Source organism: Podarcis filfolensis (genome assembly GCF_964270895.1).
Source record: "Podarcis filfolensis genome assembly, chromosome: 16".
In the NCBI taxonomy this organism is placed as follows: Eukaryota; Metazoa; Chordata; class Lepidosauria; order Squamata; family Lacertidae; genus Podarcis; species Podarcis filfolensis.
The window spans coordinates 17537050-17547639 of record NC_139620.1 but is presented as its reverse complement, the minus strand read 5'-3'; the positions used below and the strand labels follow the sequence as shown (position 1 = coordinate 17547639).

General features: G+C 44.9%; 1 long non-coding RNA gene across 1 annotated transcript in view; it reads right to left on the bottom strand.

Moving 5' to 3' along the window:
* The window catches only part of LOC310751508, a 126403-nt gene that overhangs the window by 63149 nt on the left and 52664 nt on the right, over positions 1–10590 (bottom strand). The gene's annotated exons all lie outside the window — the stretch shown is intronic.

The following is a 10590-nucleotide window of genomic DNA, read 5'->3' as shown; positions in this document are numbered from 1 at the left end:
CACATTATGAATGTAAAAAGTTGTGTGTCCATCTATAATTATAAAAACCATTTCTTAACCCTTCCTTTACGTTAAAAACTGTGTGTGTAGATCCACCCTTAGTTACATCAAAGGAGGCGGTTAGCCTGGAGGGCACCTCGGTGGTATACACTCAGGGTACTGTCAGATACAGCAGTGAACCACTTGGTGTGTAATCTTACAAGACACAGCAGTGATTTTTATTTAACGGCTTAAAATATAGAACATCCATGTCCAGCAAGCTTTATTTCCCCTGAGTCAAATACCCAAATGGCATGCACACACACACACCCAGACATGCAGACCCAGTATTGGTATGAAAGCCCAGTGAGGCCATAAACTTCCACTGCCCCAGATATGGCCACTTCCCAGGCAGGTGTGAGGCCAATTTGGTGTCATGCCAACCCAGAAAAACAACACACCTCCATGTCCCCTGCCATACCTTTTTTTCTTTCGTTTAGTCTGTTTTTTATTGTAATGTATAAATAAAGGTCTCAATAAAATCTTATTGGGGGGAAATGATTCCCCATCCGTCCATCTTTCCTCTTGCTCTTTCGAGGAGCAGGCAACACACAGACCACTCCCTCAAAGTCTGCTGCATCAAAGCACATTTGACTGGAGGACCAACAGCAAGTACTAGGAGTTGCGGCCGGGGAGAGGAAAGTGGAGAAAAATAGCAGATCATATTTTTGGATTCATCAAGGAGGCAGCTTACATTCCAAAGGAGGGAGGTCCCTTGATCCGTTTAGCCAGCATCCCATTGGCCTGATTGAACCCTGCATCAAGGGACCTATCAACTGGGTGTTGTGGCTATCCAATCTTACCCACCCACAACACAGGGTTTGGTTGCCAGGTCCCACTGCAACACGTGCCCTCTTTAAGGGAGGACCTGATTTACATCTCCAGCATAGATTTGAAGGTAATTTATAAATTTTTGCCAATTTAACCGGGGTTATGTACTACCTATAACACATCTTCATGATATTTCTTTAATAATAACACATGCAGAAAAATTTGTATCATTTCCCCATAACTTTTCCCACCTCTCAAACCAAATTGCATAGCCCAAATCTTGTCCCCATTTTATCATAAATTCTTTTGTTTGTTCATCTTTTAATTCCCACTCAAGTAACAAATTATACATTTTAGAAAGGTTTTTCTTTGTGTTTTGTAGAATTTCTGATTGGAATTTAGACTCTTCCTTCAAGAAGCCAATTTTCTTATCATGAGCAAATTTATTGTTTAGTTGGTAGTACTGAAGCCAGCTAGTGCAGTATACTTTTAATTCTTCATACGGTTTAAGTTTTAACTGTCCTCCTTCTTCCTCTATTATCAATTGTCTATATGTTGCTCCAATTTTACCCATATTTTTCTTTTTGAATGAAAGTATATCAAATGGGGCAGCCCACCATGGGGTTTTGAGTTCCAGAAGCCTATGATATTTCCTCCAGACCTTAATTAATGGATTCCTGATAATACAGTTAATAAAACCCTGATGTACTTTTGTCTTGTCTTCCAATAAGTAAGCGTGCCATCCATATCTTATGTCATGCCCCTCAAGGTCTAATATATCAGTATTCTCAAGCTGAATCCACTTCTTAATCCAACAGAGGCAGGAGGCCTCAAAGTAGATCTTCAAATCAGGGAGGCCACTCCCACCCTCCATCTGTAAGGAGTTTGAATCTTATACGAGGTCTTCTTGTTTTTAAATTCAGCAATAGCTGTTGCAGGGCGTAGCAGCAACAATCCTTGAGAGGCCCCTGCTTTGATATCACGGGTTGGAGGGGCCTACAGTGTTAGGAAGGCTGGGAGCCCATTTGAGCCCAAGTGCTGTGTTGGGATTTGTGGGCGGGATTCCCTTGCAGCTTGTACCACAGGCCTCATTTGCTGCATCCGTCACAAGCATTTCTGTAGGAGTGAGACAACCGAACATGCCAAGTGGCTTTTTAGATTAAAGCAAAATATACCTGAGGAGGTGGTAAGAGGTTTAAATGAGCTGATGACAGGAGAGAGAGGAATACTTCTTTCATCATGCTAAAACAGGTCACCCAATGTAAATGATAGAGCAGAAGAAGGGGATTTGGACTTTAACAAACCATATCATTAATGTAGGAAAAATGTGATATGACCACAATAGCAGGGCTAGCAGAAAGCCAATAGCCAAAGTTGATAAATAATAAATCATATAACAATGTGGGTCAATAAAAAGTAAGAAACGAGCAAGCTCTCTGCTTATCTGCTCATCTGCTTCTGTAACTGCAAGCTTCACTTGCACAAAGTAGGCTGTTGGCTAAAAGCAGGTGGGGCGCTTAAAGTCAACAGAAGTTTATAGAGTGGTTAGAATGTTTGACAATGTAATAGATTGTTACATGCAAGTGTGATAAAGTACCGTAAGTGTGATCTCAAAAACACCCATGGGTCATCATGACCCAGAAAACAAACCAGAACATTTAGTGGTTTTTGTGGATTTGCATATATTCACAACTCTCCTGCCAACCTAGCAGTTCGAAAGCACATCCAAGTGCAAGTAGATAAATAGGTACCACTCCGGCGGGAAGGTAAACGGCGTTTCCGTGCACTGCTCTGGTTCGTCAAAAGCGGCTTAGTCATGCTGGCCACATGACCCGGGAGCTGTACGCCAGCTCCCTCGGCCAATAAAGCGAGATGAGCGCCGCAACCCCAGAGTCGGTCACGACTGGACCTAATGGTCAGGGGTCCCTTTACCTTTACTATATACACACAACTACCAAACCTAATGGGGTGACATACCATATAAGGTTTAAAGTAAATAGTGGGTAAAGGTCTGCAAAATGATGGTGAGGGGAGAGATCAACAAAGGCGGGCTAATTGCTAATATGCTTAACTATTGCATCTAATAGGCTATAGGTGCAAAAACAATTAACCAATAGAAGTAAAGGGGTGGGTAAGCTAAGAGCTGAGGCGTGCTTAGCAAAATGTATAAAGATGTGGCCGTCATGTCAATCGGGGCTCTCTCCTACTTTGCAGCATATGCTGAGGAGAGGTGCCCATACAGCGCTGTTTGTGAAATAAAGAAGCTTCGTTTTGCCTGGCAAGTGGTGTTTGGCTCCATCTTTTCACAGAATCCATCTGGAAAAAGATCCGAAGGGGCAAATTTGTCAAACAATTAATTTACAGCATATGTTGCCAAAAAGAGGTATAGTTGCAAAATCACTGGAAATGCTTCACCCAAGGAGTTTCATTATGTGACGTAGGGCATAGTGAGGAGACCTGTAACTGGAGGCACGAGAAACTGTCTACAGCATTTTGCAGGATGAATCTGCATTCGTTTTGCATTCCATCTCTACAAGCAAACATGCCATATTCTTTCCATGGCAACTGGGTGCCAGAAACACTCACAGTAGCTCTGCAGTCAAGATGAAATAATTCTGCAAATTTGATGGAATTCCAAGTCACAGTATAATCTAATCAACAACAGAGCTATCTATCTTATTTTTCTTGCAAAAAAATAAATAAAACCAATTGAAAAAGCAGAAACCTCAAACACGGAGTGGGGGTGGGGGTTCCCAGAGGATTCCCCCCCCCCCTTTGGCCCTTGGTAGGACAATAACATTTGTCATTTATTTATTCATTTGAAATATGTATAAAGTACTAAAGATTGGGTGTATGTGGTGTTAGGGGAGGGTTAGTACCTCTGGTGGGGACGTGTCATGCTCCATGTGTGGCAGTTTATGAGGGCTGCCATACGTCTGAATTTCCCCACACATTACTGGGATTTCAAAGGCAGAAATGATGTCGGGGGGGGGGGTTCTGAAATGTGCTGCTTTGTCTTGTATGCTAGGCAAGTTTTTGTTTTTTTAAAAAACCTCAACAATAAAATAAACTCAGAAGGAGCAGCTCTCAGCAAAACATTTATTAGATTTCTTAGCTGCCCTTCATAAGATTATCGGGCAGGTCACAACAAGGAAACCTATAATTGTACAATATCAGTTCCTGCCTACTCAAACTGGGATTTCTTTTTGTTGCAGCATCTGCTTGTTATTGAAACCTGTGTAACTTTAGCAGACTATTCACAGGTGCTGAAGGACCTAGTCAGAGCTGCCAAGGCATGGGTAGGCAAACTAAGGCCTGGGGGCCAGATCTGGCCCAATCGCCTTCTAAATCCGGCCCACGGGAATCAGCATGTTTTTACATGAGTAGAATGTGTGCTTTTATTTAAAATGCATCTCTGGTTTATTTGTGAGGCATAGGAATTCATTCATTTGTGAGGCATAGGAATTCATTCATTTTCCCCCCTTCATAATATAGTCCGGCCCCTCACAAGGTCTGAGGGACAGGGGACCTGCCCCCTGCTGAAAAAGTTTGCTGACCCCTGTGCCAAGGCATCACAAGGAGATCCCCTGCCTATGATGGCAGTGAACTGGCATGTTTATTGGGCCTAAGGTGCTGCTTCTGCCACCTCAGGACAAGATGGCCGCCCAGGAGGGGACAGGTCAGACCCCAATGGCTTCTTCTCTGACAGGGCCCTGTGTTTTCAGCCAAGGACTTCTCATTCACCCACTTATGCTACACGTGAATAAGGAATGCTTCTTTCTGTGTCAACTGAGTTTTTTCTTCTTCTCATGGGTAAAGCCAGCATTTACAAAGAGGTAAAGGACTCACTCCCTCATAGTAAAGACAAAAGGGGGGTGTCCTCTTCATATGGGAAAGAGTTGGCATCATCCAGAAGGCATATGAGAAGGAGATCATGACTACCCAGCATGGCCAGTGCTCAAGGATGATGGGAGTTGTAGTTCAAGAACATCTAGGGACCCAAGGTTGAGACCCAAAGAACACCGAGGGGCCAAAAGTTCTCCTTCCCCCAAACACTGAAATTGAAGAGTGCTAGTAAAACAATCCTCTCCGATTCAAGCAAGGCCCATCACAAGTGAGCTCTTCTTCTGTGCCCTTTCCCCCACAGCAATGTTAGCTTTCCTTCCTTGCCCTCATCACCTCCACCCTATGGTGTCATGGCATTAGGTGGTGGCCTGCGGCATTATCTTGAGGACAAATCAACACTTGCAACCTTTCATTTGGATTACTGCAACATGTTATGCATGGAGTTGAATTTGGAAATGGTCTGGAAAGGTCAATTAGTGCCAGCAATGACTGTTGGGACATAGATTGGCACTTGACAACATAACAATATCTAATCCATGTCCCAACCTCTTCAGTAGATCCCATTCTGTCAAATGTAATTGTTTATGGAAATCCAAAGGGCTTGGTTTAGCTTATTGCACACATGCTCCTCATTGCTAAATATTCAAACTCAAGCAGATATCATGAAACAACGTCTGCCTGGAGTTATGCTGCAACTATTATTGTAATTCACATTGAGAGAGAGAATCAGAGAATGTGTTCCACATCCATTGAGCTGTATCCAATGTTAGTCCAACTCAGACATGACCAATTGGGTTCCTATAGCTCCTGCTCCATTTTCAAAAGATCTTTATGAACAAGTTAAAAGAGGTACTGAGGCAATGTTTGCCCCCCTTCTAGCAGAGGATGACATATGCCGCCAGCTCCCAGAGACTTTCATTCTAACCTGTGAATATGATGGTCTCTGGGACGATGGGCTGTTGTACAAGAAGCAGCTAGAGGACAACGGTGTGCCAGTGACATGGTTTCATGTTCAAGATGGATTCCATGGAGTAATGGGCATTGTTTGTTGTTGGCCACTTGAATTTATGAACACACAGAAATGTTTGCAGATTGTAATATAGTTCTTAAAGTGTTTATAGAAATGAATGACTTTCTTTGTCTTCTTATGGCAGTCTTCCCCTTATGTGGGGGAATCCCCCCCCCAATTGTGCCAATCCTGGTTAAAGGTAAACCCTGATCCAAAGTTTTACTCAGTCATCATTCTCCACAAAGCAATAGCTTAACTCCTCAAGAGTGCACTTAATCATATGGGTGTTATGCATAACCGAAAGTGGATGTGGGGAGTGCTTTTTTTAAAGGAAAAAATGGTGCTGGCACTCACCATGAAGTTACAGTAAATGCCAAACTTTTAATACTGGGGGAGGTGCCAGTACTGCATACTCTTGAGTGCCTCCATTAAAAAAAAGCACTGGATGTGGGGAAATGGATTTATCAGTTCACATTTCAACTCCAAGCCATTCTTAGCGATCTCTCTCTTCCCCCCACTTCATTTGGGGGATATTCTCTGTATGTAAAAGTAAAAAAAAAAGGGGATATAAGAGCAGTTAAAATACCCCAGCCCAAAATCATGTACTGATTGTTAGGAGCTGGTCCTACACTTGGGTAGGACCCTGGCAGAGACACATGTTCTCCCTCCTGGTCATTTGTTCGGGAGCTTCAAAAGCTTTCTTCTGCCTGAACATCACAGCGACTGATGCCAACAGACATTGGCACACTTAGGGATCTGCAGAGTCTTCGCAGCTTGCGTAACAGAACTCAGCAACTCAGCATTTTGGCTAATCTACGTTTATTTACATATAAACACACGCGGAGCACTGCAACATGGCTCCCTCTCTCCCTAGCATCAGACAGCAAAGAGAAAGAACAAAGGACAATAGTTCCACTTCACGGAACACAGTAACACAAACATCCTGTCTCCGTCACTTCCCACTCTGTGGAGTCAAAACATACACCGTCATGTGATAGACAAAAACCCATGACTGCAATCATGGAGCAGGAATTCTAACACCCTCCCCCATTTCATGCACTGTGTTGCAGTCATCAATGTAACTGCAACAACCATACAGATGTCATACACACAGTATACCCCTGTATCACCCGTTCCACCCTTGGAACTACCTGCAACTGGATTGGCTTTGGGCCTTACCATCTTGCACTGTTGATTAGTCTTGGTGTCATTGCCCTTCCGACTATCAGGAAGCCTGGCTTTGTTGGGATTCAAACCCTAGCCTTGTTCCTCTCTGAGGAATCAGTGTTGGCATACACGGCCTCTGGACGTGGTCCAGCTTCCTTCTCCAAGGAAACAGTGCCTAACCTTACAGCCTTTGGGCGTGGTTTTCCGTCCCTCAAGGACAAACTCTGTACCCCTTTCAAGACTCCGGGTTTCAAGACCTGTGTCGAGCCACTAGCCACAGCTAAATCTGCAACAACTGTGTTAGCAAACTCCTGAGCACACCTGGTGGGCTTCTCACCCTTCGTAGCTCCTCCTGATCTGTGCATCTGGCATATCTCCTCCACTGTATCAGTGGAACTCACCTCAGTGCACCTGCTGTTTATAACAGCAACAGACTTAGTATCTAAGTCTCCAGCAATGGGGTAACCTAGAAAAATACACACATTTCAGCAAGTTGTATGTGGATTGGCCGAGCTCTGCTACATACTATAGTATTTACTTGTCTGTGTCTCTGTTGCTTGCTGGCAGGCTCTGTAGGAATAGTGAGAGAGATTTGATTAATGGCTTTGTAAAGAGAGTGTACAGTTCTATGTGTTTATTACTGCTTATTATAATAAACACAAGTTGTAGTATTCATGTTGTTTCCCTTCACTGTCCGGAAGACAATGTCCAGTCTTCAAACGGCTTCCACGATTTGCGCACTCTGCTAGGCTCGTGCTGAGGAAGCGTGTGGGCACAGAGATTTATTAGTAGTCTTCGCTTGTAATAAAACTCTCATAGGTTCTATGCGTGAAAACAGCATATAGTGATATTAATCCCTGTCCACAAATATACTTATGAGGACATGAAAGTCAACTGGGTTTTTAATATTCAAATGAGGAAACTTAACTGTGGTTTGGCACAAAGTCTGGGCAGCAAAAGCAGGACTTGGTGCCATGCTCTATAATCAGCTGGCAATTCAGAAACCATGGTGTGAAGCACATTTCTAAACCACGGTCCATGCTGATTATAGTGTGGCACATTGAGATTGGCAAACTAAGGTTTACAAAACATGATTTGGGTTGGCTGATTTTCAGTGCCTGGGAAGCCTCGCCTGCAACACTTCCAAAAAGGGGCTTTGCAGGCACTGTTTATCAGCACATAAATACAGATACTGCTTATCTGAAGAAGTGTGCATGCACACAAAAGCTTATACCAGAACAAACTTTGTTGTTGTTTAGTCATCTTAGTCGTGTTCGACTCTCCGTGACCCCATGAACCAGAGCATGCCTTGGAGAAACTCACTTTCCTCTCAAAGCTTTTCCTTTTTTATGTCCATGGAGTTTTCTTGGCAGAATACTGAAGTGGTTTGCAAGTTCCTTCTCCAGGTGGATCACATTTAGTCTAAACTCTCAGCTATGACCTGTCCATCTTGGGTGGCCCTGCATGGCATAGCTCATAGCTTCTCTGAGTTATTCAAGCCCCTTCGCCACGACAAGGCCATCCATGAAGGGGAGAACAAACTTAGTTGGTCTATAAGGTGCTACTGGACAATTTATTTTATTTTATTTTTTTTATTTCGACCACGTCAGACCAACATGGCTACATACCTGAATCTATTTATCAGCAGGTCATCAGTGCCTGCAAAGCCCCTTTTCATCCAAGCTCCACCTTTACCTACTTCACACCTGATGGCTTCTATGTCATCAGATGTAGGTCAGTTGGTCATGGCTCGGCCAAAACAGCCTGGGGTCATAGGCCAAATGGGAGGCTTGGAGGACCTAGCTAGGCCTGGGGCAAGTGCCCTCCCCAAGCCACTAGCCCCAGCAGAAGTGGTCCTTAGTGAGCTGAAGGGTCTTTTTTGCCATCAGCGAGTGCGTTGTCGCAAGTTGCTGCCTCAGTAGTCTTTACTGGAGGTTTGTCTCTTTTGCCAGCAGCTGCAATTCCCTCTCAGGTGCTTGAGCATTTTTTGAGGAGAAAATGCTGCGAGCCTGATGGGGCCTTCGGGGTCACTTTCACTCTCCGAGGCTGGACTGCTTGTATTCCCTTGGTGGCCCTCTCTGGTTGGAGGCTTTGAAGGCCCACATTCAGGAGAGTTCGTTGTGGGGCCGGACCACTCTTCTAGGCTTGCAGGAGGACCAGAAGGCCTGATCTCAGGAGAGTCCCCATTCCCAGCAAGACTTGGAGAACCAGAGCCACCAACCCATCCTTCAAGTGCTGAGCTGTAGTCAGGGGAACTGGCGGCCTCCCTCTCCAATCTTGAGGGACCACTTTCAAAACTTAAGGAGCATTCGCTTAAGGAGCTGATGTGCCTAAAGGCTGAGGGCTCAGGGTGCTCCAAGGAACCTTTCGCCACCAGAGAAGCTGAGGAGGCGCTCCCGTGTCCAGAGCGCGATGGACTGGTGCTGTCTGAGGCGGGGGTGGATTCTGATTCTGAAGAACTGTTGTACTGAAAGCCAGGAGAACTGGCTGATTCCGTCGAGGGTGAGAGACTTGTGTAGTCATAGAAGGAGGCGCTGCTGTATCCAGACGGCTGCCTCGCTGGAGGGAAAGAAGGCACTGGCTGGGCTGCTCTCCGCAGTTCCTTTTTCTCCTTGAGATGGTTCTGCATCTCCCTCTGTGGTGTGCCTACATGGGCAAAGGAACCGATTGATTAGGGAAGTAAAAATATGGTTAGCCAAGGGAGAGGAAATGCAGGGAGGAGGAGGAGGGGTGGGGTGGGGACATGCGCAAATACAGCAGCATGGGAGAATTACCCCGCTGAGGGGGGCAGGGTCATGGGTCTAGAGCAAAGGCCTGTTTTATCCAGCATCCCATTTCAAGCAGTGGCAAGGCAAGAAGGTGATAGACCATAGGTAGGCAAACTAAGGCCCGGGGGCTGGATCTGGCCCAATTGCCTTCTAAATCTGGCCCGTGGATGGTCCGGGAATCAGTGTTTTTTTACATAAGTAGAATGTGCCCTTTTATTTAAAATGCCTCTCTGGGTTATTTGTGGGGCTTGCTTGGTGTTTTTACATGAGTAGAATGTGTGCTTTTATTTAAAATGCATCTCTGGGTTACAGTGGTACCTTGGGTTACAGACGCTTCAGGTTACAGACTCCACTAGCCCAGAAATAGTACCTCGGGTTAAGAACTTTGCTTCAGGATGAGAACAGAAATTGTGTAACGGCGGCAGCGGGAGGCCCCATTAGCTAAAGTGGTCTTCAGGTTAAGAACAGTTTCAGGTTAAGAACGGACCTCCAGAACGAATTAAGTTTTTAACCCGAGGTACCACTGTATTTGTGGGGCATAGGAATTTGTTCAATTTTCCCCTCCAACATATAGTCCGTCTCCCCACAAGGTCTGAGGGACAGTGGACCGGCCCCCTGCTGAAAAAGTTTGCTGACCCCTCAGTTAGAATGTCGGACTAGGACCTGGGAAACAAGTGTTCAAATCCTCACTTGGCCATAGAGCTCCCTGGGTGACCTTGGGCCAGTCATTGCCTCTCAGTACAACCTACCTTACAGGGTTGTTGAGGGGATTAACTGAGGGCGGGGGGGGGGGAGACCAATGAATTGGACTCATTAGCAGGTTTTGAGTAAACATTTACAAATAAGAAAATTTATATAAATTATAAGATTAAATATAAAAAAATGAATCGAAAGGAAATAAGCAGGATTTGATATTGTGTTAAAATAAACAAGAAAAGGAGGTTGAGGGAAGTCTGGGGGAGGAGGGGAGGGGAGGGACAATTTGGGATT